Source organism: Oryx dammah, unplaced genomic scaffold (assembly GCF_014754425.2).
Source record: "Oryx dammah isolate SB20612 unplaced genomic scaffold, SCBI_Odam_1.1 HiC_scaffold_24, whole genome shotgun sequence".
NCBI classification, from domain to species: Eukaryota; Metazoa; Chordata; class Mammalia; order Artiodactyla; family Bovidae; genus Oryx; species Oryx dammah.
In genome coordinates, this window is record NW_024070208.1 from 42,307,642 (window position 1) to 42,333,255 (window position 25,614).

A 25,614-nucleotide genomic window follows, 5' to 3' on the forward strand; every position below is an offset into this window, starting at 1 on the left:
CTTATTGCTAAATTGAGACTGAAATTGAAGAAAGTGAAGAAAACCACTACACCATTCAGGTATGACCTAAATCAAATCCCTTATGATTACATAGTGAAAGTTAGAAATAGATTTAAGGGACTAGATCTGAAAGACAGAGTGCCTGATGAACTATGGATGGAGGTTCATGACACTGAATAGGAGACAGGGATCAAGACCATCCCCAAGAAAAAGAAATTCAAAAAAGCAAAATGGCTGTCTGAGAAGGACTTACAAATAACTGTGAAAAAAAGGGAAGCGAAAAGCAAAGAAGAAAAGGAAAGATATAAGCATCTGAATGCAAAGTTCCAAAGAATAGCAAGAAGAGATAAGAAAGCCTTCCTCAGTGATCAATGCAAAGAAATAGAGGAAAACAATAGAATGGGAAACACTAGAGATCTCTTCAAGACCAAGGGAATATTTCATGCAAAGATGAGCTCAGTAAAGGATGGAAATGGTAGGGACCTAAGAGAAACAGAAGATATTAAGAAAAGGTGGCAAGAATACACAGAAAAACTGTAGAAAAAAGATCTTCAAGACCCAGATAGTCACGATGGTGTGATCATTCACCTAGAGCCAGGCATCCTGGAATGTGAAGTCAAGTGGGCCTTAGGAAGGATCACTATGAACAAAGCTAGTGGAGGTGATGGAGTTCCAGTTGAACTATTTCAAATCTTGAAAGATGATGCTGTGAAAGTGCTGCACTCAACATGCCAGCAAATTTGGAAAACTCAGCAGTGCCCACAGGAATGGAAAAGTCAGTTTTCATTCCAATCCCAAAGAAAGGCAATGCTAAAGAATGCTCAAACTGCCACACCGTTACACTCATCTCACACACTAGTAAAATAACGCTCAAAATTCTCCAAGCCAAGCTTCAGCAATATGTGAACCGTGAACTTCCAGATGTTCAAGCTGGTTTTAGAAAAGGCAGAGGAACTGGAGATCAAATTGCCAACATATGCTGGATCATTGAGAATACAAGAACGTTCCAGAAAAACATCTATTTCTGCTTTATTGACTATGCCAAAGCCTTTGACTGTATGGATAACAATAACCAGTGGAAAATTCTGAAAGCGATGGGAATACCAAACCACTTGACCTTCCTCTTGAAACCTGTATGCAGGTCAGGAAGCAGAAGTTAGAACTGGACATGGACCAACAGACTGGTTCCAAATTGGAAAAGGAGTATGTCAAGGTTGTATATTGTCACCCTGCTTATTTAATTTATATGCAGAGTACATCATGAGAAATGCTGGGCTGGGGGAAGCACAGGCTGAAATCAAGTTTGCCAAGATAAATATCAATAACCTCAGACACACAGTTGACACCAGCCTTATGGCAGAAAACAAAAAAGAATTAGAGAGCCTCTTGATAAAAGCGAAAGAGGAGACTGAAAAAGTTGGCTTAAAGCTCAACATTCAGAAAAGTAAGATCATGGCATCTGGTCCCATCACTTCATGGCAAATAGTTTGGGAAACAGTGGAAACAGTGCTGACTTTATTTTTCTGGGCTCCAAAATCACTGCAGATGGTGACTGCAGCCATGAAATTAAAAGACGCTTGCTCCTTGGAAGGAAAATTATGATGAATCTAAACAGCATATTAAAAAACAGAGACATTACTTTGCCAGCAAAAGTCCATCTAGTCAAGATTATGGTTTTTCCAGTGGTCATATATGGATGTGCGAGTTGGACTATAAAAAAGCTGAGTGCCGAAGAATTTCTGCTTTTGTACTGTGATGTTAGAGAAGCCTCTTGAGAGTCCCTTAGACTGCAAGGAGATCCAACCAGTGCTTCCTAAAAGAGATCAGTCCTGGGTTCATGGGTAGGACTGATGTTGAAACTGAAACTCCAATATTTTGGCCACCTGACGCAAAGAGCTGACTCATTTTAAAAGACCCTGATGCTGGGAAAGATTGACGGCAGAAGAGAAGGGGAAGACAGAGGATGAGATGGTTGGATGGCATCACCGACTAAATGGACATGGGTCTGAGTAGACTCCAGGAGCTGGTGATGCACAGGGAGGCCTGGCGTGCTGCAATTCATGGTGTTGCAAAGAGTCGGACATGACTGAGCGACTGAACTGATACATATATAACATTTTCCATTCATACTAACTATCTAATAAAATGTTGAAAAGTGAGTGAAAGTTTGAGAAAATGTTGAAAAGTGAGTGGAGGGTAAGTTTTGAGAATTTTTTATGTGAATACATTTTTTTTTAGGCTTAACACTTGATTCAGGGCATTGACTTACAGCTTGAAAGAACTTGGTCTTAGTACACTGAAGATATTTTTCCATCAAACCATAGCTTTAGACATACACTGTCATAGTCAGAACACCCAGGAACTGCTAATCAAAGACAAACATTTTAAAAATACTTGGTCATTTAAGTTTTTTCCCATTCATATCTTCACAGATATTTACCTGCATAATTTTCAGATATATTTTCATTTGAATTATTTGCTATTACAGATATTATAGTTTTACTTTGTTAACCCATATTTAGGTATGCTATTGCCCCAAATATCTTTTTTTTAAGTGATTAAGCCTATCATTTAATAATTGCAATTTCTGTACTTGCCAACTGGTCTCATCTTTTCACTTGTTTTAAACATGGCCTGATTTTTATGAGCATTCAGTTGAAACATGTACAAAATGATCTGCTGTCAACAGTATTAAAAGGCATTGCTTTTTACATATTTCAATATATTCAAAAAGCCACAGTCACTTGATAAATGATATTTGTCAATATAAATTATCTTAACAAATTACACAGGTGTCTTATCTTAATGACAATGATAGGTTTACCTACCAAAAGAAGAAAAATAAAAAGTGGTTATTTCCAGGAAAATAGAGAAATGATTTTTATAGTGATATAATTTATTATTCTTATAGTTTATGTTTAGTTACTTAAAAACCGAGTACAAAATTTGAAAATGTAAAATAGTTTTTACAAACGTTAAAGTTCTTGTCTTTCATTCCTGTATTCTGTGTTGTTTTTCTTTGTGTATATAGTTTCAAAGTTTTACTTAAACTCAAAAAGCACTTCATGTTTTGGTAAATAAACTGTTCACAAAAACTTTTCAGTGTTTTTTTTTTTTTCTCATTTTTCAGTATAAGCATACATATTTCTCATTGAGTTCCATGTTAAAGTTTCAAAATATAATTTTACCTGTATATTAGATTACCTATTGTTGTTTTTACAATGCAAGCATGTATCTACTACTCACAAAAATAAATACATAGTGTTTGTGACAGAAATGAATTCTCTCTTTCCCTCTTAGATGACTTTGTGTTCTTTTAGAGCTGTATGTAAATATACAGCTAGCTATAATCAAATACTGACCATTAATCTTTATAACTATGAAAAGTTATTGCATACATCTTCTCAGTGTAACTGTAATATTCTGGATGGTGTTTCTGGTAAAACACTTAATAAAGGACAAATTGGTTGCTCTGTGTCCTTATATTCCTTGCTTATTTTTATCAATTCTTCCTTAGAATGTTAATATGTTGCCTGGATATTTTTTCCTAATTATGAAAACCACCAAGATTTATAATGGAAAAATAGAAACTAGAATGTGATCACATCTAGTGACAGTACAGGTTTACCAAAGTCCAGAACTTTCTTTCTCTTCTAGGAAAGCAAACATCTATCTTGATTATACTCACAATTTTGTTGTTTTCTTTACTATTGATTGTCTTTCCTTTCTATCTAGGTTTAATATTATAAAGATATTTATAGAAAGATTATTTGTATATATAAAAACCTGTGATCAACACTGGGGATTTCATTTTATAGCAAATAAAAAGCATATATGAGTCTGTGTGTCTGTTAACAGTAGTATATGTGTGCAATTTGCATTGAGTAAAAGTAGGACTCCTCGAGGGACCAGCGGTTTCAGAATAGAAGCTAGGATGCCATCCCAGAACTCAAAAAATATTGAAACACTAGTTTAGGAACAAATGAACAATTCAGTGATACAGATTCATAAGATTTTTTTTTTTAATTTGGTATATATAGTCTTTAGTATACTAAAATGGAACTTCCCAGGTGGTGCGGCACAGGTGCTGAAGAACATGCCTACCAATGCACAATATGTAAGAGATAAGAATTCCATCCCTGGGTCTGGGAAGATTCCCTGGAGAAGGAAACAGCACTCCAGTATTCTTTCCTGGAGTACCCCATGGACAGAAGAGGCTAGTGGACGCCAGTCCATGGGGTCCCAAAGAGCTAGACACAACTGAAGCAACTTAGCATGCACACATATACTAAAATGTTGGCACAAAGTAAGATAAATGTGAAGTAGTAATAAATGATGCTGAGATGAACAATCAATGTTTAGGAATAAAGTTAAGAACTTGCTTTAAAATTAATTTCAATCTATACACAGAAAATGATTCCAGATGAAGTAAAACTGAATAAAACAGACAAGTAAAATTGTAGCAAAAATAATTGGATTTTTAAATATATTAGAGATTTATTTTTCCTTTTAGTGCAAAAAAAGAAAGAAAAAAAATGTCATGAAAGGAAACAAATGACTGACATGCTACTATTAAAACTTAAAAGTTTTTATGTAAAGTAAATCCGCAATTGCAATGTTAAAGAAAAAGAAAATCAATAGAAAAGATACAATATAAGTGGCCTGCTAAGCTTGGATGACTTAAATATAAAGGTCACCAACAGTACAGTAAATTTTAGAATATCTTGAGAGAGATAAAACATACTGTTGATGATATATATATTTCCAGCAAATCCATAAAATGGTGAACCTTATGCTTAATTACAAAATTTATGTTTGTGTTCCTTACTTTCAACACTTTTATATTCACATGCTATTATTCTGAATTATATGAGAATAGCTCAATTTAACCTCTATTACACTGATTCAGTTTTCTTCCTCAATGTTATAATTATTCTTCTTCACTTCCATGGTCATTTTTAGCTTAATAATAGGCACCTTTATCTACTTGGATGATTCCTGTACTGAGAATAATTTCATTCTAATTTCTTGAATGCACTCTTGTTGAAAACTAAAATTGGACCTTTCCTTTTTTTTTAAGTATCTCTATTTATTAGCCAACATTTATTATTATTATACATTATTATTATAGATTGTTACAGGCATTGTTACTTCCATCAGAAACTTTCAATTTTCAAGTTTTCATATTTTTATAAGGCTATCTATACTTCCCTGGTATTAGAATGTAAAATGTACTCTGTCAGGCATCCTATATATCTCCAAATGCTTCAAGTCCAGATAAAAGGAAAATACACCTTTAGTGGATTTGAGTATTTGGAGACATATAGAATGCCTGAGAGAATCCATTTTCCATTCTAATACCAGGGAAGTATAGATAGCCTTCTAAAAATAGGAACAATTGAAAATTAAAAGAGCTTTCAAATAATATGTTTCAAATTTTCAGATGGTCTTCCCCAGTGGCTCAGTGGTTAAAGAATCTGCCTGCAATGCAGGAAATGCTGTAGAAGCCACAGGTTCAATCCCTGAGTCAGAAAGATCCCCTGGGGAAGGAAATGGCAACCCACTCCAGTATTGAAGAATCCTTGAGAAATCCCATGGAAAGGAGCCTGGTTGGCTACAGTCCATGGGGTCGCAAAGAGTTGGACACGACTTAAAGACTAAACACAAACACAAAGAAAATTTTCAGGTAGAGATATCTACCTACATACTGAGGAGAAATACAACGTTGAGAGAATCATGCAGCAGGAATTTTCACAGCTATTTGTACAAATGTCACCATATCAAACTATTATGTTGATAACTAATAGTACTACTAATGTTTCTACAGTAACAACAAGAATATCATGTCATAGGTACTTATCATATAAAGAAATCTTCTTAGTACCTTTCAAGAAAAAAACATTTTTATTCTTCTAACCCAGCAGTCTCAACATTGCTCATTAGAATCATCCAGAGAGAATGTGAATGCTTCTGCTCCCTCTTAGACAATTAAATACCAATATCAAGGGAGCAGCATTAAAAAAATAAAAGCTATGATTCTAATATTTAACTGTGATTAATATCCTTTTGAGGAAACTACTATTATTTTCATTTTACACTTCAAGTTTCTAAGGCCAAAGGATAATACTGAAGAACAAAAATGATTTGCAAAAGATAAACTCATTTGTAAGCAAGGACAAGTGCCCACATTCCTCTTTGCCTCTGCAATTATGCTCTTAGAAAATAGATTGTTTAACTTTGTGCCTTTTGCTGCAAAAACAATTAAATTCTATTTATGTCTGGATTCATCATCTGGAGTGGTTGTCTGTGCTGTGATTTAGGTATAAGTACCAAGCTAAGTTCTGTACTATGTTAACTTTCCTAAAAGGTCTGGACTGAGCATATCTTTACCATCTGCTCTCCAATTCCCCACCCCTCACCCACCATGGTTAGCTTGACTCAACTTTCACCTTCCATATGATGTGTACTGGCATAGAGAATAAAACCATTATTTAAAATCTAAAATAAAGGCTGAATTGTAGTCCTCTTTTTATCAAATAATTTAGAGTTAGTCTGGGCATGTATGGTTTCAATAAATAAAGCCAACTCTTGATGTTATATTGAAGTTTTGGAACACACTCCTGTTGCAATTCTATTAATTATAGAGCCTTGGAGGCAGGAGTCATTCCAAGACAGATGCCAGCCTTGGAAACTTGTTCACTGGCATGAGTCTTCTATTAATTTTCAAGAAGAGGTCTTGCTACTGATTGGTTGGCTTTTAGCTCCGTGTTTACAAAGTCTGTTATCATCAATTGTTTAGTGAAAGTGAAAGTGAATTCGCTCAGTCATATTCGACTCTTTGCGACCCATGGACTGTAGCCCACCAAGCTCCTCCATCCATGGGATTCTCCAGGCAAGAATACTGGAGTGGGTTGCCATTTCCTTCTCCAGGGGATCTTCCTGACCCAGGGATCAAACCCAGGTCTCCCACATTGCAGACAGATGCTTTAACCTCTGTACCACCAGGGAAGCCCTTAAATACAAGAATATAGTATCTCAGAAAACCTCCTATAGAGACAGAACTTCATATCCAAGTACTAACATCAAAGATTTTAAAAGAGGAAAGGAAGCCAGGTTGAAAGAAGAAGGGGGAGGAGGCGGGAAAGGAGGGGCAAAAGGGGTGGCCTTACAGACGTCTCCTGCCACCTACAGATACCCAGGCATTATGGGACTTTTCCCTGGGCCTCCAGAGAAGGGAGGACTGGAACTCAGCCCTATCAGAAATCAGATCAGACCAGAATCAGAATTCGAGTTCTCTGCCAAGAGGAGGTGATCAGTCTCCAATCCTCAGCTCAGGCTGAGGGCCCTTTGACCAGATTCCTGCATCCAGGACTGGGGGACTAGAAAAACAGGGGAGGATAGGAAGGGTTACAGAGAAGAAAGAGAGAGGGAAGGGGAGAGAGGTCAATAAAGTCTCTTGTTCCTTACCAGTTGGGGCACTCTGGCCAGTTGTCTGCATCAGGAGGAGACCAAGGACAAAAGGGTCCCAGTTGCGGCCTCTAGGTCTGGTCCATTGGCAGGCAAGCTGGACCCTGAGTACCCCGAGTGGTCAGGATGTCAGTCTCAGCGAAGAAGAATCCCACCAGAGTCGCCATTTGTTGCAGGAAGGCAGACCCCTTCCAGGACCCAAAACTGGGCTCTTGTTTAACACTTGGAAATGAATTGTCCGAGGAGACACATGTGCTGACAAAGCAAGAGATTATAGTGGAAAAGGGCACCCGGATGGAGAACAGTAGGGTAAGGAAACCCAGGAGAAAGTTTTCAATGGGTTCTGCCATTGATTTGTGACCATGTCAATAAAATGGTCAGCATTTTCTGAACTGAGTTAACTTTATGTTTTGTGTAAAATTTACCAAGGATATTTACTCAAACTTCTAAAAGGATGGTAATAGTCTTCCACAGAGGAAATCGTATAGGCCGCATCTATATCAAATTCTTTCCTTTACACAGAGACGCTGTTTTGCAGTTTCTTAAGACTTCACAATAAGCTTTAAACATGTAATGACTTCAGATTGGGCTTAACTTTGAAGTTAAATATCTTTACTTATATGTCAGCTCAATCACTCAGTTCAGTTCAATTTGGTTGCTCAGTCGTGTCTGGCTATTTGCAACCAAGTGGATAGCAGCACACCAGGCTTCCTTGTCCATCACTAACTCCACGAGCTTGTTCAAACTCATGTCCATTGATTCAGTGATATTATTCAACCATCTTATCCTCAGTCATCCACTTCTCTTCCTACTTTCAATCTTTCCTAGCATCAGAGTCTTTTCCAATGAGTCAGTCTTTCAAATTAGGTGGCCAGTGTATTGAAATTTCAGCATCAGCATCAGTACTTCCAATGAATACTCAGGACAGATTTCCATTAGGATTGACGGGTTTGACCTCCTTGCAGTCCAAGGGACTCTAAGAGTCTTCTCCAACACCACAGTTCAAAAGCATCCATTCTTCAGCACTCAGCTTTCTTTATAGTCCAACTGTCACATCCATACATGACTACTGGAAAAATCATAGCTTTGGCTAGATGGACTTTTTTAGGCAAAGTAATGTCTCTGCTATTCACAATGCTGTCTAGGATGGTCAGAGCTTTTCTTCCAAGGAACAAGCATTCTTTAATTTCATGGCTGCAGTCACTATCTGCAGTGATTTTAGAGTCCAAAAAAACAAAGTCTCTCACTGTTTCCACTGTTTTCATTTCTATTTGCCACGAAATGATAGCTAAATGTTGCCTTGCAGTACAAAAAGAAGCAGGTCAAAGGTTAACAGTATTTTGCAAAGAGAACGCACTGGTCATAGCAAGTACACTCTTCCAAAAACAAAAGAGAAGACTCTACATATGGCCATCACCAAATGGTTAATACCAAAATCAGATTCATTATATACTTTGCAGCCAAAGATGGAAAAGTTCTATACAGTCAGCAAAAACAAGACTGGGAGCTGACTGTGGCTCAGATCATGAACTCCTTATTGCCAAACTCAGACTTAAATTGAAGAAAGTAAGAAAAACCACTAAATCATTTGGGTATGACCTAAATAAAATCCCTTACAATTATATAGTGGAAGTGAAAAATAGATTCAAGGGATTAGATTGGAGAGACAGACTGCCTGACGAACTATGGAAGACAGAGGTTCATGGCATTGTACAGGAGGCAGTGATCAAGACCATTTCTAAGAAATATAAATGCAAAAAGGCAAAATGGTTGTCTGATGAGGTCTTACAAATAGCTGAGAAAAGATGATAAGCTAAAGGCAAAGGAAAAAAAGGAAAGATGTAACCATTTGAATGCAGAGTTCCAAAGAATAGCAAGGAGAGATAAGAAAGCCTTCATCAGTAATCAATGCAAAGAAATAGAGGAAAACAGAATGGTAAAGACTAGAGATCTCTTCAAGAAAATTAGAGATACCAAGGGAACATTTCATGAAAAGATGGGCACAATAAAGGACAGAAATGGTATGTACCTAACAGAAGCAGAAGATATTAAGAAGTGGTGACAGGGATACATAAAAGAATTATACAAAAAAGATTTTCATGACTCAGATAATCATGATGGTGTGATCACTCACCTAGAGCCAGACATCCTGGAATGTGAAGTCAAGTGGGTCTTAGGAAGCATCACTTCAAACAAAGCTAGTGGAGGTGATGGAATTCCAGTTGAGCTATTCCAAATCCTAAAAGATGATGCTGTGAAAGTGCTGCATTCAATATACCAGCAAATCTGGAAAACACAGCAATAATGACAGGACTGGAAAAGTCAGGCTTCATTCCAACCCCTAAGAAAGGCAATGCAAAAAATGTTCAAACTACAGCACGATTGCACTCATCTCACACACTAACAAAGTAATGCTTAAAATTCTCCAGGCCAGGCTTCAACAGTATGTGAACAGTGAACTTCCAGATTTTCAAGTTGTATTTAGAAAAGGCAAAAGAACCAGAGATCAAATTGCTGACATCTGTTGGATCATTGAAAAAGCAAGAGCGTTCCAGAAAAACATATATGTCTGATTTATTGACTGTGCCAAAGCCTTTGACTGTGTGGATCACAGCAATCTTTGGAAAATTCTTCAAGAGATAGGAATATCAGACTACCCAATCTGCCTCCTGAGAAATCTGTATGCAGGACAAGAGGCAATAGTTAGAACTGGACATGGAACAACAGAATGGTTCCAAATTAGGAAAGGAGTACATCAAGGCTGTATATTGTCATCCTTCTTATTTAATTTATATGCAGAATGCATCATGAGAAATGCTGGACTTGATGAAGCACCAGCTGGAATTAATATTGCTGGGAGAAATATCAATTACCACAGATATGCAGATGACCCCATCCTTATGGTGGAAAATGAAGAAGAATTAAAGAGCCTCTTGACAAAAATGATAGAGGAGAGTGGAAAAGTTGGCTTAAAACTCAACATTCAGAAAACTAAGTTCATGACATTCGGTCTCATCACTTCATGGCAAATAGATGGGGAAACAATGGAAACAGTTGCCGACTTTATTTTCTTGGGCTCCAAAGCCACTGCAGATCACGACTGTAGCCATGAGATAAAAAGACACTCCTTGGAAGAAATGTTATGACCAACCTAGATGGCATACTAAAAAGCAGAGACATTACTTTGCCAACAAGATGCTTCTAGTCAAACCTATATTTTTTCCAGTAGTCGTGTATGGATGTGACAGTTGTGCTATAAAGAAAGCTGTCTTATATACTAATAATGAGAAAATAGAGAAATTAAGGAAATAATTCCATTCACCATTGCAATGAAAAGAATAAAATACTTAGGAATATATCTACCTAAAGAAACTAAAGACCTATATGTAGAAAACTATAAAACACTGGTGAAAGAAATCAAAGAGGATACTAATAGATGGAGAAATATACCATACTCATTGATCAGAAGAATCAATATAGTGAAAAGGAGTATATGACCCAAAGCAATCTGTATATTCAATGCAATACCTATCAAACACCCAACGGTATTTTTCACAGAGCTAGAACAAATAATTTCACAATTTGTATGGAAATACAAAAAAAAAAAAAAAAAGCCTTGAATAGCCAAAGCAATATTGAGAAAGAAGAATGGAACTGGAGGAATCAGATTGCATGACTTCAGGCTCGACTACAAAGCCACAGTCATCAAGACAGTATGGTACTGGCACAAAGACAGAAATATACATCAATGGAACAAAATAGAAAGCCCAGAGATAAACCCACCCACCTATAGACACCTTATCTTTGACAAAGGAGGCAATAATATAAAATGGAGAAAAGACAATCTCTTTAACAAGTGGTGTTTGGAAAACTGGTTAATCACTTGTAAAAGAATGAAACTAGAACACTTTTTAACACCATACACAAAAATAAACTCAAAATGGATTAAAGATCTAAATGTAAGACCAGAAACTATAAAACTACTAGAGGAGAACATAGGCAAAACCCTCTCTGACATAAATCATAGCAAAATCCACTAAGACCCACCTCCCAAAATATTGGAAATAAAAAGAAAACTGAACAAATGGGACCAAGTTAAACTTAAAAGCTTCCTCACAAAAAAAGGAAACTTTAAGCAAGGTGAAAAGACAGACTTCAGAATGGGAGAAAATAATAGTAAATGAAGCAACTGACAAACAACTAATCTCAAAATATACAAGCAACTCCTACAGCTCAATTCCAGAAAAATAAACGACCCAATCAAAACATGGGCCAAATAACTAAACAAACGTTTCTCCAAAGAAGACATACAGATGGCTAGCAAACACATGAAAAGATGCTCAACATCACTCATTATCAGAGAAATGCAAATCAAAACCACAATGAGGTATCATTTCATGCCAGTCAGAATGGCTTCTATCCAAAAGTCTACAAGAAATAAATGCTGCAGAAGGTGTGGAGAAAAGGGAACCCTCTTACACTTTTGGTGGGAATGCTAACTAGTACAGCCACTATGGAGAATAGTGTGGAGATTCCTTAAAAAAAATCTGGAAATAAAACTGCCGTATGACCCAGCAATCCCACTGCTGGGCATACACACCGAGGAAACCAGAATCGAGAGACACGTGTACCTGACTGTTCATCACAGCACTGTATAATATCCAGGACATGGAAGCAACCTAGATGTCCATCAGCAGACAAATGGATAAGAAAGCAATGTATATACACAATGGAATATTACTGAGCCATTAAAAAGAATACAGTTCAATCAGTTCTAATGTGGTGGATGAAATTGGAGCCTATTATACAGAGTGAGATAAGCCAGAAAGAAAAACACCAGTTCAGTTCAGTTCAGTCTCTCAGTCGTGTCCGACACTTTGTGACCCCCTGAATCGCAGCACGCCAGGCCTCCCTGTCCATCACCAACTCTGGGAGTTCACTCAGACTCACATCCATCGAGTCAGTGTAGCCATCCAGCCATCTCATCCTCTGTTTCCCCCTTCTCCTCCTGCCCCCAATCCCTCCCAACATCAGAGTCTTTTCCAATGACTCAACACTTCACATGAGGTGGCCAAAGTATTAGAGTTTCAGCTTTAGCATCATTCCTTCCAAAGAAATCCCAGGGCTGATCTCTTTCAGAATGGACTGGTTGGATCTCCCTGCAGTCCAAGGGACTCTCAAGAGTCTTCTCCAACACCACAGTTCAAAAGCATCAATTCTTTGGCGCTCAGCCTTCTTCACAGTCCAACTCTCAAATCCATACATGACTACTGAGAAAACCATAGCCTTGACTAGACGAACCTTAGTCGGCAAAGTAATGTCTCTGCTTTTGAATATGCTATCTAGGTTGGTCATAACTTTTCTTCCAAGGAGTAAGCGTCTTTTAATTTCATGGCTGTAATTACCATCTGCAGTGATTTTGGGGCCCAAAAAAATAAGTCTGACACTGTTTCTACTGTTTCCCCATCTATTTCCCATGAAGTGATGGGACCAGATGTCATGATCTTCGTTTTCTGAATGTTGAGCTTTAAGCCAACTTTTTCACTCTCCTCTTTCACTTTCATCAAGAGGCTTTTTAATTCCTCCTCACTTTCTGCAATAAGGGTTGTGTCATCTGCATATCTGAAGTTATTAACCTTTCTCCTGGCAATCTTGATTCCAGCTTGTGTTTCTTCCAGTCCAGCGTTTCTCATGATGTACTCTGCATAAAAGTTAAATAAGCAGGGTGACAATATACAGCCTTGACGTACTCTTTTTCCTATTTGGAACCAGTCTGTTGTTCCATGTCCAGTTCTAACTGTTGCTTCTTGACCTACATACAAATTTCTCAAGAGACAGGTCAGGTGGTCTGGTATTCCCATCTCTCTCAGAATTTTCCACAGTTTATTGTGATCCACACAGTCAAAAGCTTTGGCATAGTCAATAAAGCAGAAATAGATATTTTTCTGGAACTCTCTTACTTTTCCCACGATCCAGCGGATGTTGCCAATTTGATCTCTGGTTCCTCTGCCTTTTCTAAGCTAAGCTAAGCTAAGCTAAGTCACTTCAGTCGTGTCCGACTCTGTGAAACCCCGTAGAGAGCAGCCCACCAGGCTCCCTGTCCTAAGGATTCTCCAGGCAAGAACACTGGAGTGGGTTTCCATTTCCTTCTCCAATGCATGAAATTGAAAAGTGAAAGTGAAGTCGCTCAGTCGTGTCCGACCCTCAGCGACCCCACGGACTGCAGCCCACCAGGCTCTTCCATCCATGGGATTTTTCAGGCAAGAATACTTGAGTGGGTTGCCATTTCCTTCTCCATGCCTTTTCTAATAACGCATATATATGGAATTTAGAAAGATGATAATGATAACCCTGTATGTAAGACAGCAAAAGAGACACAGATGCATAGGACAGTCTTTTGGACTCTGTGGGATAGGGAAAGGGTGGGATGATTTGGGAGAATGGCATTGAAACATGTATAATATCATATATGAAACGGATCTCCAGTCCAGGTTCAATGCATGATACACGATGAGTGGGGCTGGTGTACTGGGATGACCCCTAAGGATGGTATGGGGATGGAAGGGAGAGGGGGGTTCAGGATAGGGAACATGTGTACACCCTGGTGGACTAATGTTGATGTATGGCAAAACCAATACAATATTGTAAAGTAATTAATCTCCAATTAAAATAAATAAATTTATACTTTAAAAAAAAAAAAAAAAAACTACACACAAAAAAAGAAAGCTGAGTGTCAAAGATTTGATGCTTTTGAACTACCCAGAAGGATGGTATGGGAGTCTGGGAGGGAAGTGGGAAGGGGGTTCAGGATGGGGAACACCTGTACACCCTTGGTGGATTTATGTTGATAAGTGGCAAAACAAATACAATATTGTAAAGTAATTAGCCTCCAATTAAAATAAATAAATTTATATTTAAAAAAAAACTACAGAAAAAAAAAAAAAAGAAAGAAAGCTGAGTTCCAAAGAATTGATGCTTTTGAACTGTGGTGTTGCAGAAGACTCTTAGAGTCTGTTGGACTACAAAGAGATCAAACCCGTCCATCCTAAAGGAGATCAGTCCTGAATATTCATTGGAAGAACTGATTCTGAAGCTGAAACTCCAGTACTTTGGCCACCTGATGTGAAGAGCTGACTCATTGGAAAAGACTCTGATGTTGGGAAAGATTGAGGGCAGGAGAAGGGAATGACAGAGGATGTGATGGTTGGATGCCATCACCGACTCATTGGACATGAGTTTTGTGTGAGTTCCAGGATTTGGTCATGGACAGGGAAGCCTGGCATTCTGTAGTCCATGGGGTTGCTAAGAGTTGGACATGACTGAGTGACTGAACTGAATTAAATGATCTATGACATTTAATACATACAGACAAGATTTTAAACTGGTTATTATTATAATACTAAGTTTTAAGTGTAAGTTTTGAAAATTATTTTTGTTCCATGCCTTTAATCAAATTTGAAATTCTTTTTACTTTTATGTTTGACTCACGTTGGAGTATTTTTTATAAAATATAATTGTGAAGTACTACAGACAGTAAATCTAATATTTTATACATTAAACATTTCCTTACAATAAATCTATTTCATTTTTGTTTTTGCGGTGTCTTTTGTCATTTTGAGTGGTTGGTCCACATACATTTCTGTGAAGTGTTAATGCACCAACTTCACTGAGGCTTGTGCTCTATTCCTTCTATACTGATGAAACATGAATAAATATTTTCAAACTAAAACATAGTTAATTATAGTCTCCTTAAAATACTTAGGTTTTGCATGACTTATTTTCATGGGTTTATCTGATAATATAGTGTGAACATTCTTTTATTTTTACCAATAAGGCACTTACACATTTTAAATTTTGGTAACACTTATAGCATATAATTTTGTGAGATTGTGCATAAGTCTATTTCAAACAATGTGACTAAAATTGTTTACATTAGAGGCTATTTTTTTAAACCAGAAAGTCAAAATCATTTAGGGCCAGCAAGCTATCTTTGAAACAAAATTAAGAATGTTAATTCACTTTAAGGAGTATATTCATTTATAAAATACTAGATAAAAACAGTACTGAACATTGAGATGAATTCTAAGATTCTAAGGTGAAGGAAGGCTGTATATTGTCACCCTGCTTATTTAACTTTTATAGAGTATATCATGTGAAATATGGGGCTGGCTGAAGCAGAAGCTGGAATCAAAATTGCCCTGAGAAATATTAATAACCTCAGATATGCATATGACAACACGCTTATGGAAGAAAGTGAAGAGGAATTAAGGAACCTCTTGATGAAAGTGAAAAAGAAGAATGAAAATGGTGGCTTAAAAATCAACATTCAAAAAATGAAGATCATGGCACGTGGTCCCATCACTTCATGGCAAATAGATGGGGAGATAATGGAGTGACAGACTTTATTTTCTTGGGTTCAAAAGTCACTGTGGATGGTCTCTGCAGCCATGAAATTAAAAGATGCTTGCTCCCTGGAGGAAAAGCTGTGACAAACCTAGATAGCATATTAAAAAGCAGAGACAGTATTTTCCCTACAAAGGTCTATGTAGTCAAAGCTATGGTTTTTTCTGTAGTCATGTATGGATGTGAGAGATGGATGATAGAAAAGAGTGAGCACTGAAGAACTGATGGTTTTGAACTGTGGTGTTGGAGAAGACTCTTGAAAATCTTCTGGACAGCAAGAAGATCAATCCAGTCAATGCTAAAGGAAATAAACCCTGAATATTATTTGGAAGGACTTATGCTGAAGCTGAAGCTGGATGACAGAGGATGAGGTGGTTGGATGGCATCATCTTCTCAATAGATATGAGTTTGAGCAAAATCTGGGAAATGGTAAATGACTGAACCACAACAAAAACTGAAGAAGTTCATAAAGGATAGAAATGTCCCTATAATGGAGAATAAACAAAATGATATATAAATACTGATCAGTGTATATGTATTGGCTTGATATTTATTAATTTGTCCTTTTAAGCATTCATGAGGTATTTGTAAATTACAGAGTGAATATGAAGGCTTAGAAAGAAAAATCTGACAAAATCTGTGGAATCCTTTCATACTCAAGTAATATTTAAGCTGATGTATGAGTAGTTAATAAACATTTAAATTAGTGAAGAATATGGGAGAACAGCTTTTGAAGAGTATTTGCTTTGGTACTTGTAAAATTCTTCCAACTAAACTTTGTATGTCAATTCTTTGATTCCCAAAGATATTGCTCCTACAATATTTTCTTTTGTATTTCAACTCTTCTTTTCTCTCTACCTAACATAAGTATACATGTTTAATGTTCTCTAACTTCAAATAATTAAAGCCTGTCCTGAAAAAAAAGTCTTTTTATCTGTTGACCCATTTCATTGTTGCTTTTGTGAATGAAGAATGTCATCTGCCATATCAGTAAATAAAAGATATGTATCCATCAAGGCAGCAGCCACTACAGCCACTCCCAACTATGCACCTTGAGGAGATTTAGTATGGGAAAAAAAAAAAAGATACTAACCTTTGTAGTTAAGGTGCATATCAAAGAAGTTATTCCAATGAGACCAGAATCTGGCATACAGAGAAAAGTGTTAAATACATTAACTTGAGATGTCTGGGTTCTTTTAATTAAGAGTAAACATTTGATGTTCTGACTACCTGTATTTTGTTTTAAATCTCATATATCCTGGCTCATCCCTTACCTCTATGGAGCAATTCCTCAGAGCTATAAGAAAGGCTGTCTTCCAAGTTTACATCCTCAGAAATTCTGCCACGTAAACATAACTCTCAACTTTTAAGTTGTGCCTTTTTTCTTGACAGCAACAATATTCACATCCATGTTAATTGCTGTTGTTGTTCAGTTGCTATGTCATGTCTGACTTTTTGTGACCCTTTGATTCTTTTGTAACTATATGATGGAGATGCAGGTTCAAGCTCTGAGTTGGGGAGATCCCCATTTGCCCCCTTGTCTTCCTCCTTCAGTCTTTCTCTGCATCAGGGCTTTTCCAAAGGATAAGCCTTGCTCATCAGGTGGCCAAAGTATTGAAGCTTCAGCTTCAGCATCAGTCTTTTCAATGAATATCCAGGGTTGATTTTCTTTAGGATTGACTTGTTTGTTCTCCTTGAAGTTTACGGGACTCTCAAGAGTTTTCTCCAGCGCCAACATTCAAAAGCATCAATTCTTCGGCGCTCAAACTTTCCTATGGTCCAACTCTCACATCCATATGTGACTACTGGAAAATCATAGTTTTGACTATATGGGCTTGTATATATCTCTGTGAAATATTAAACTGATATCTCTGTTTTTTTCATATGCTCTCCATGTTTGTCATAGTTAACCTTCCAAAGAACAACCATGTTTTAATTTCATGGCTGCAGTCACTGTCCTCAGTGATTTTGAAGCCTAAGAAAATAAAATCTGTTACTGTTTCCACTTATTCCCCTCCTATTTGCCTTGAAGTTATGGAACTGGAACAGTGTGTTTTTGTTTTGTTTTGTTTTAATGTAGAGTTGTTTGGGCTTCCCAGGAATAGGGAATGGCAACCCATCCAGTATTCTTGCCAGGGAAATCCCACGAACAGAGGAGCCTGGCAGGTTACAGTTCATGGGGCCACAAACAGTTGGCCATGACCGAACACACAGTACACCCAACGTTGAGTTTCAAGCCAACTTTTTCACTCTCCTCTTTCACCCTTATAGAGAGGCTCTTTAGTTCATCTTCATTCTCATATTCCTATATCTACTTAAATATTTTTTTTTCACTCAGGCCTTCCATGAAAACACAATCCTGCACTGTATTTTAATCTCCATCATACTGTGTATGCATTTAAAGCATTTTTAAATTACATTTCTTTAAATGTTAGTTTTATGAGAAAAGTGACTTTATTTATGTCTGTTATTCTTTGTTCTAGAAGGGTATATATTAAATAGTAGGCATTATGTAAATGCCTGTGTAGCAGAAAAAGCAAAGGAAGTATATGTGTGACAACACAAACATGAAGAAGTAGAATTTGCTGACTCTGAAGCAGAAAGAGACTACTGTTTTTGGTTATGTTGGCCTTAGATATAAGGGCTACTTTGCAACAGGGAGGAAGACTGATATATGTTCATCAAAGCTTGAAGGCAGGGGAGTTCTATTCTAAAAGGTTGCTATCTTCTATTTCTGAATGCTTTATATGAGATAAAGATATTGACTGTGAGTGGCAGGTAGTTCATGTATCATATGGCATAATACTGAATAATGCTCAACAAACAATCAGCCATCACGTTGAGTATTTCTTAGATGGATAATAAACCAAATAATCATTTGATCTCATGGAATATGTATTTTACTGATGAACCTTAACAAGCCATCATCATTCTTTTCTTCTGGAAATACGTCTCCTCAACATACATTCTTTCTGTTAAGTCAAGTGGCTGCACTTCACATCATTTCAAATCTTTCATTTTCCTACAGCTTCCAGCATGCTTCATTTGTGATTATAGCTCACGTTTATACACCCTGGAGACCACAATTAGTTCTTGAACATAAGGAATACAGGTGAAACTAGTAGAAAATTTCTTGTAGATATCTCAAATTAATTAATGTGGGCAGGGGAAGGTATGCATAAATCATTTCAAAACTTATATAGTTTTCACTGATAGAGAAATACTCTAGTATTTCTACATTTCTAGAACTGAATATTAGTTCAGTCATTCAGTCATGTCTGACTATTTGTGACCCCATTAACTGCTGCACACCAGGCCTCCCTGTCCATCACCAACTCCCAGAGCTTGCTCAAACTCATATTCATCAAGTCGGTGATGCCATCCAACCATCTCATCCTCTTTAATCCCCTTCTCCTGCCCTCAATCTTTCCCAGCATCAGGGTCTTTTGCAATGAATCAGCTCTTCGCATCAGGTGGCCAAAGTATTGGAGTTTCAGCTTCAGAATCAGTCCTTCCAATGAATATTCAGGACTGATTTCCTTTAGGATGGACTGGGTGGATCTCCTTGCAGTCCAAGGGACTCTCATGAGTCTTCTCCAATATCAGTTTAAAAGCATCAGTTTTTTGGTGCTCAGCTTTCCTTATGGTCCAACTCTGACATTCATACATGATTACTTGAAAAACTACAGCTTTAACTAGATGGAACTTCATTGGCAAAGCAATGTCTCTGCTTTTAATAAGCTGTCTAGGTTGATCATAGTTTTTCTTCCAAGGAGCAAGCATCTTTTATTTTCATGGCTGCAGTCACCATCTACAGTGATTTAGGAGCCCCCCAAAATAAGCCTCTCTTCGTTTCCATTGTTTCCCCATCTGTTTTCCAACAGTTTATACAAATGAATAAAGCATGAACTTTTTGTTCTCAAGAAGGGAAATTATCTCCTTGGGGAGACAAATATTGAGATATAATTTAACAAGTAGTAACATTTATAACACAGGAAATAAAACAGAGAATAGAGCTATTGTTGTAAAAATAAATATTTAATTTGTATGGATGAGTAAAATTTCCCCCACCAAAATTATTAGGAAGGGCTGTCTGAAGGAAAATATCAATAGTTGGAGAAGCACAAACTGTAAATGCAATGCCCTGTTATGAAAACAATTGAAAGATTTTTCAAAATATATGTCATTGTATACATAGAATATATAGAATTGAGTGAGCACATTTTCATACTGATTAAATAGATGATAATAATGTTAACTCAGTTAAGAAGTACTAAAGAAGATTGAGCAGATGTATCAGAAAATTTTCATACTGTTCATGGGGTTCTCAAGGCAAGAATACTGAAGTGGTTTGCCATTCCCTTCTCCAGTGGACCACATTCTGTCAGACCTCTCCACCCTGACCCACCCTGACCCACCCTGAAACTAAGCATGGCTTAGTTTCATTGAGTTAAACAAGGCTGTGGTCCCTGTGATTAGATTTAGTTTTCTGTGACTATGGCTCCTGTGTCTGCCCTCTAATGCCTATCCCAACACCTACTGTCTTACTTGGGTTTCTCTTATGTTGGATGTGGGGTATCTCTTCATGGCTCCTTCATGAATTTCCAGATCTTCAACCTGGTTTTAGAAAAGGCAGAGGAAGCAGAGATCAAATTGCCAACATCCGCTGGATCATCGAAAAAGCAAGAGAGTTCCAGAAAAAGATTTATTTCTGCTTTATTGACTATGCCAAAGCCTTTGATTGTATGGATCACAATAAACTGTAGAAAATTCTGAGAGAGATGGGAATACCAGACCACCTGACCTGCCTCTTGATAAATGTGTATGCTGGTCAGGAAGCAACAGTTAGAACTGGACATGGAACAACAGACTGGTTGCAAACAGGAAAAGGAGTATGTCAAGCCTGTATTTGTCACCCCGCTTATTTAACTTATATGCAGAGTACATCATGAGAAACGCTGGGCTGGAAGAAGTACAAGGTGGAATCAAGGTTGCTGGCAGAAAGATCAATAACCTCAGATATGCAGATGACACCACCCTTATGGCACAAAGTGAAGAGGAAATAAAAAGCCTCTTGATGAAAGTGAAAGAGGAGAGTGAAAAAGTTGGCTTAGAACTCAACATTCAGAAAACGAAGATCATGGCATTGCTCCCATCACTTCATGGGAAATAGATGGGGAAACAGTGGAAATAGTGTCAGACTTTATTTTGGGGGGCCCCAAAATTACTGCAGATGGTGATTGCAGCCATGAAATTAAAAGGCGCTTACTCCTTGGAAGAAAAGTTATGACCAAACTAGATAGCATATTCAAAAGCAGAGACATTACTTTACCAACAAATGTCTGTCTAGTCAAGGCTATGATTTTTCCAGTGGTCATGTATGGATGTGAGAATTGGACTGTGAAGAAAGCTGAGCACTGAAAAATTGGTGCGTTTGAACTCTGGTGTTGGAGAAGACTCTTGAGGGTCCCTTGGACTGCAAGGAGATCCAACCAGTCCATTCTAAAGGAGATCAGTCCTGGATGTTCATTGGAAGGAATGATGCTAAAGCTGAAACTCCAATACTTTGGTCACCTCATGCGAAGAGTTGACTCATTGGAAAAGACCCTAATACTGGGAGGGATTTGGGGCAGGAGGAGAAGGAAACGATAGAGGATGAGATGGCTGGATGGCATCACCTACTCGATGGACATGGGTTTTGGTGAACTCCAGGAGTTGGTGATGGACAAGGAGGCCTGGCAAAATGCTGTTCATGGGGTCACAAAGAGTCGGACACAACTGAGTGACTGAACTGAACTTGACTGATCAAAAAATTTTATAAGTAATATGGTGAATATGATGTTTTCAATAGAATGTGATAATAACAAAAATATTGGTATTTTGAAACAACAACAAAAAAAGATTGGTATTTGAAAGTTGATAGCATCTAAGGCAAATATTGTCCCATATTTACTCATCTAGGCTGGCTCCTGTTATCACTGAAGATAGAACATGATATATTTGTCTCACTTTAATCTGATTTTGAGAAAGTTTTGGGAAAAGATGGGGGAAATTTGGCAATTCATGGCAGTCCACTCCAGTATTTCTGCCTGGAAAGTTCCATGGACTGAGGAGCTTATCCTTGGAAGAAAAGTTATGACCAACCTAGATAGCATATTTAGAGGCAGAGATATTACTTTGCCGACTAAGGTCCATCTAGTCAAGGCTATGGTTTTTCCAATGGTCATGTCTGGATGTGAGAGTTGACTGTGAAGAAGGCTGAGCACTGAAGAATTGCTGCTTTTGAGCTGTGGTGTTGGAGAAGACTCTTGAGAATCCCTTGGACTGCAAGGAGATCCAACCAGTCCATTCTGAAAGAGATCAGCCCTGGGATTTCTTTGGAAGGAATGATGCTAAAGCTGAAGCTCCAGTACTTTGGCCACCTCATGCGAAGAGTTGACTCATTGGAAAAGACTGTTTTGCTGGGAGGGATTGGGGGCAGGAGAAGAAGGGGATGACTGAGGATGAGATGGCTGGATGGTATCACTGACTCGATGGACGCGAGTCTGAGTGAACTCCGGGAGGTGGTGATGGACAGGGAGGCCTGGCATGCTGCGATTCATGGGGTCGCAAATAGCCAAACACGACTGAGTGACTGAACTGAACAGAACTGAGAAGCTTGTCAGGCTACAGTTCCTGAGGTTGCAAAGAGTTGGACACAACTGAGAAGACACACATACAATATCTATATATCCTCCCAATTTCCCCCCAGTTTTGAGGATCCTCTTAATATATTATTAGTAAATAAAAAAAAAAAATCCTAGATCTGTTACATTTATTCCAGAGTAGTGCTATTATATAGTTAATGTATAACTATATCATATCAAAATAATTATTCCTTATATTAGTTAAAAATAAGAACTAGTTAAAAATAAGAATGTGTACTATTATACATATTTTCCATTAATAATAAGTCATAAAAGAATGATCATAAGCAAAATGGGACTCAAACTATTGTATACGTGCTGCTGCTGCTGCTGCTGCTGCTGCTAAGTCGCTTCAGTCTTGTCTGACTCTGTGCGACCCCATAAGCGGCAGTCCACCAGGCTCTCCCGTCCCTGGGATTCTCCAGGCAAGAACACAGGAGTGGGTTGCCATTTCCTTCTCCAGTGCATGAAAGTGAAAGTGAAGTCACTCAGTAGTGTCTGACTCCTAGCGACCCCATGGACTGCAGCCTACCAGGCTCCTCTGTCCATGGGATTTTCCAGGCAAGAGTACTGGAGTGGGATGCCATTGTCTTCTCCGATTGTATACATGAGTACCATATTTATTCTACTAGAACATCTGAAGTTAAATCCCAGAACATATATAATGTGGAAGCATAACAACAGGGCAACAAGAGGACTAGCATCATCATCTTTAAGGAAGGACTCTGCCAGGCTACCATGATGGTTCAGTCAACAGGCAGCCTCTGACCCCTTAGGTCCTTCAGGGTATGACTCAACTGCAGAACATCTCTTTGTCCATGATCACACACTTCCTGAATCAGTCCACAGCTGGGGGAAAAGAAAAGCCTGAGCATTTCAGAGAGATGGGGACACTCTGATGGAGAATAGCACAACCCAGCATCCCTATCCATGCTGATGGAGGCTGTGTCATACGTGAACTGCAGTCTATCTTCTTGGGCTGTTCAATGCAACTTCTATCACTTCATGGGTGTTTTATTACTAATATATTCTTTACACTTTAGTTTCCCTTTCAGTCTCTTGTTTCTAGGGAATCTTACACACAATGATTGGTAATGTTACTTAGGTGATTGGCAGATTCGCAAACAGGTCTAGCCAGTCACCACCTAAGGGTCTTGGCACTTTAGTTAGACCTTCATTGTTTACTCAGTCACAAATGCAATAAACTCCAAATCTCTATAATTATTTTTTTCTGTTTTTCTTTAGTACTTATTTCCATTCATCCCACTTATATTTTTAATAATTTCTCTTGTAAAGCATCACTATTCCCTATTAGAATGCTAGCCTTGTAATAATGTGCATTTCTCTTTATTTTGTAAATTGTTATATTCTATATGCCATGAATGGGGCCTAGAATATGGTTGATGTTTATTTTTATATGAGTAAATATTGTTTAAAACCTGAAAGTAACCCCAAAATTCATTGAATATAATCAGTGTACTTCCATTATAAATAATAAAAGAAACACAGGAAAAACTAGAAAATAATGCATTTTTACTTACTTTATATATAATAACTCTATAAAAACATGAGAATTTTTGACTTGAGATGCTGGATAGTGTTTTCATTTATATGAATGGGTGTTTCCTTTTAAAAGATAAATATGAGGGTAGCAATTGTTCTAGTATGTGAACTATTTCAAAAGTTTGTTTATAAAAAAATATTTACTAGTTTTATTATTATCTTGGGATTATACAATCACAAAAAAGGCCAACCTAGGTTCAGTTCTACTTAAGTATAGCAAAGAGGTAAATAAAAATAGGTTTTTAAAATTTGATAATAATAAACAGACCCCATAAATAAAATTATATGAGATGACATTGAAATTTATATTATTTTATATATGACATACACATGAATGAATATTATTTCTATCATAATTTCTGATTATTTGGAAACTTAGATTACTTAGTAATGTATATATCAAAAGCTACTAATTATTTAAATTCTGAAAAATGAAAAAATATAGTAGGGGCAATAGGATTTCTCTTTCTAAATATCATGTCTTGATTAATCTTTTTAGAAACATAATTCACACTGAAATGCATAGAAATACAAGAATTCTTTTGTTTTGAAATATCTTTATCCAATAACAACTTCCATAACTTTCTCAATTTAATTAAATATATTATAAAATGTACTTGTTTATATAGGACAATTATACAATCATTGGCAAGAACTTTGATAAGAGCTTCTACGATAAGTGATTCTATTTGTGTGTTAATAGGATACATATGCCTTGAGCAATACTATCTTTACACTGAAGACAGTAGCTAGTTCAATCTCAGTGGCAAAGTATGTGAGTGAGAGGACAGTAAAAAGATAATATCCTGCCTAACTTAATCAGTCTTTCATGGTGAGCAGCTAAGCTTGTAACTGCTATTCAGAAAGATGTTCATTAAGGTTTCCAAGGCGTCCTTCACCTTGCAGGAGACAGGCCAGTTTATTGGATTGCCTAAATTAACAGGGAGGATTTTTTTTGCAATACCTTTTAACTCAAGTTCAGTATACTTATGCTCTGTCAGCCAAGAGCTATAATCTGACAGTGAAGTACATCCTTTATATGTGGAATCCAGGGTCACTTTTCTGCTTTAACTTGTAAAATCTACCTTGTAAATACTATGGAATGTCCAGGGTATTTTATGGGTTAAACATTGAAACTGTGGTTTTAAAATCAGGGAGGAGTAGGGAAGAAGTTTTATATGTTTCCAAAGCTGATTTATTTCTAAAAGAAATATTAGGAAGGATGCATAAATCACCATCACCCTAAGATTGACTGGATAGCACTGTTTGGGATAGGAAACTGAATCCTTGGGTGAAGTAGAAGCTATGAATGCATATATACATGTAAAGGTGCGTACACAGGGAAGTTGGAGAATAATTAAAGGGTCCACTTTCAAAATACAACACTAAGAAATTTTCTGTTGCATTACTTGAAATAAAATGTGGCATTATTATAGTTCCTCTCACAGAGAAAAGTCAAGAACCTGTCCTAAGCTTTCTTCTGGTGATTTCGTTA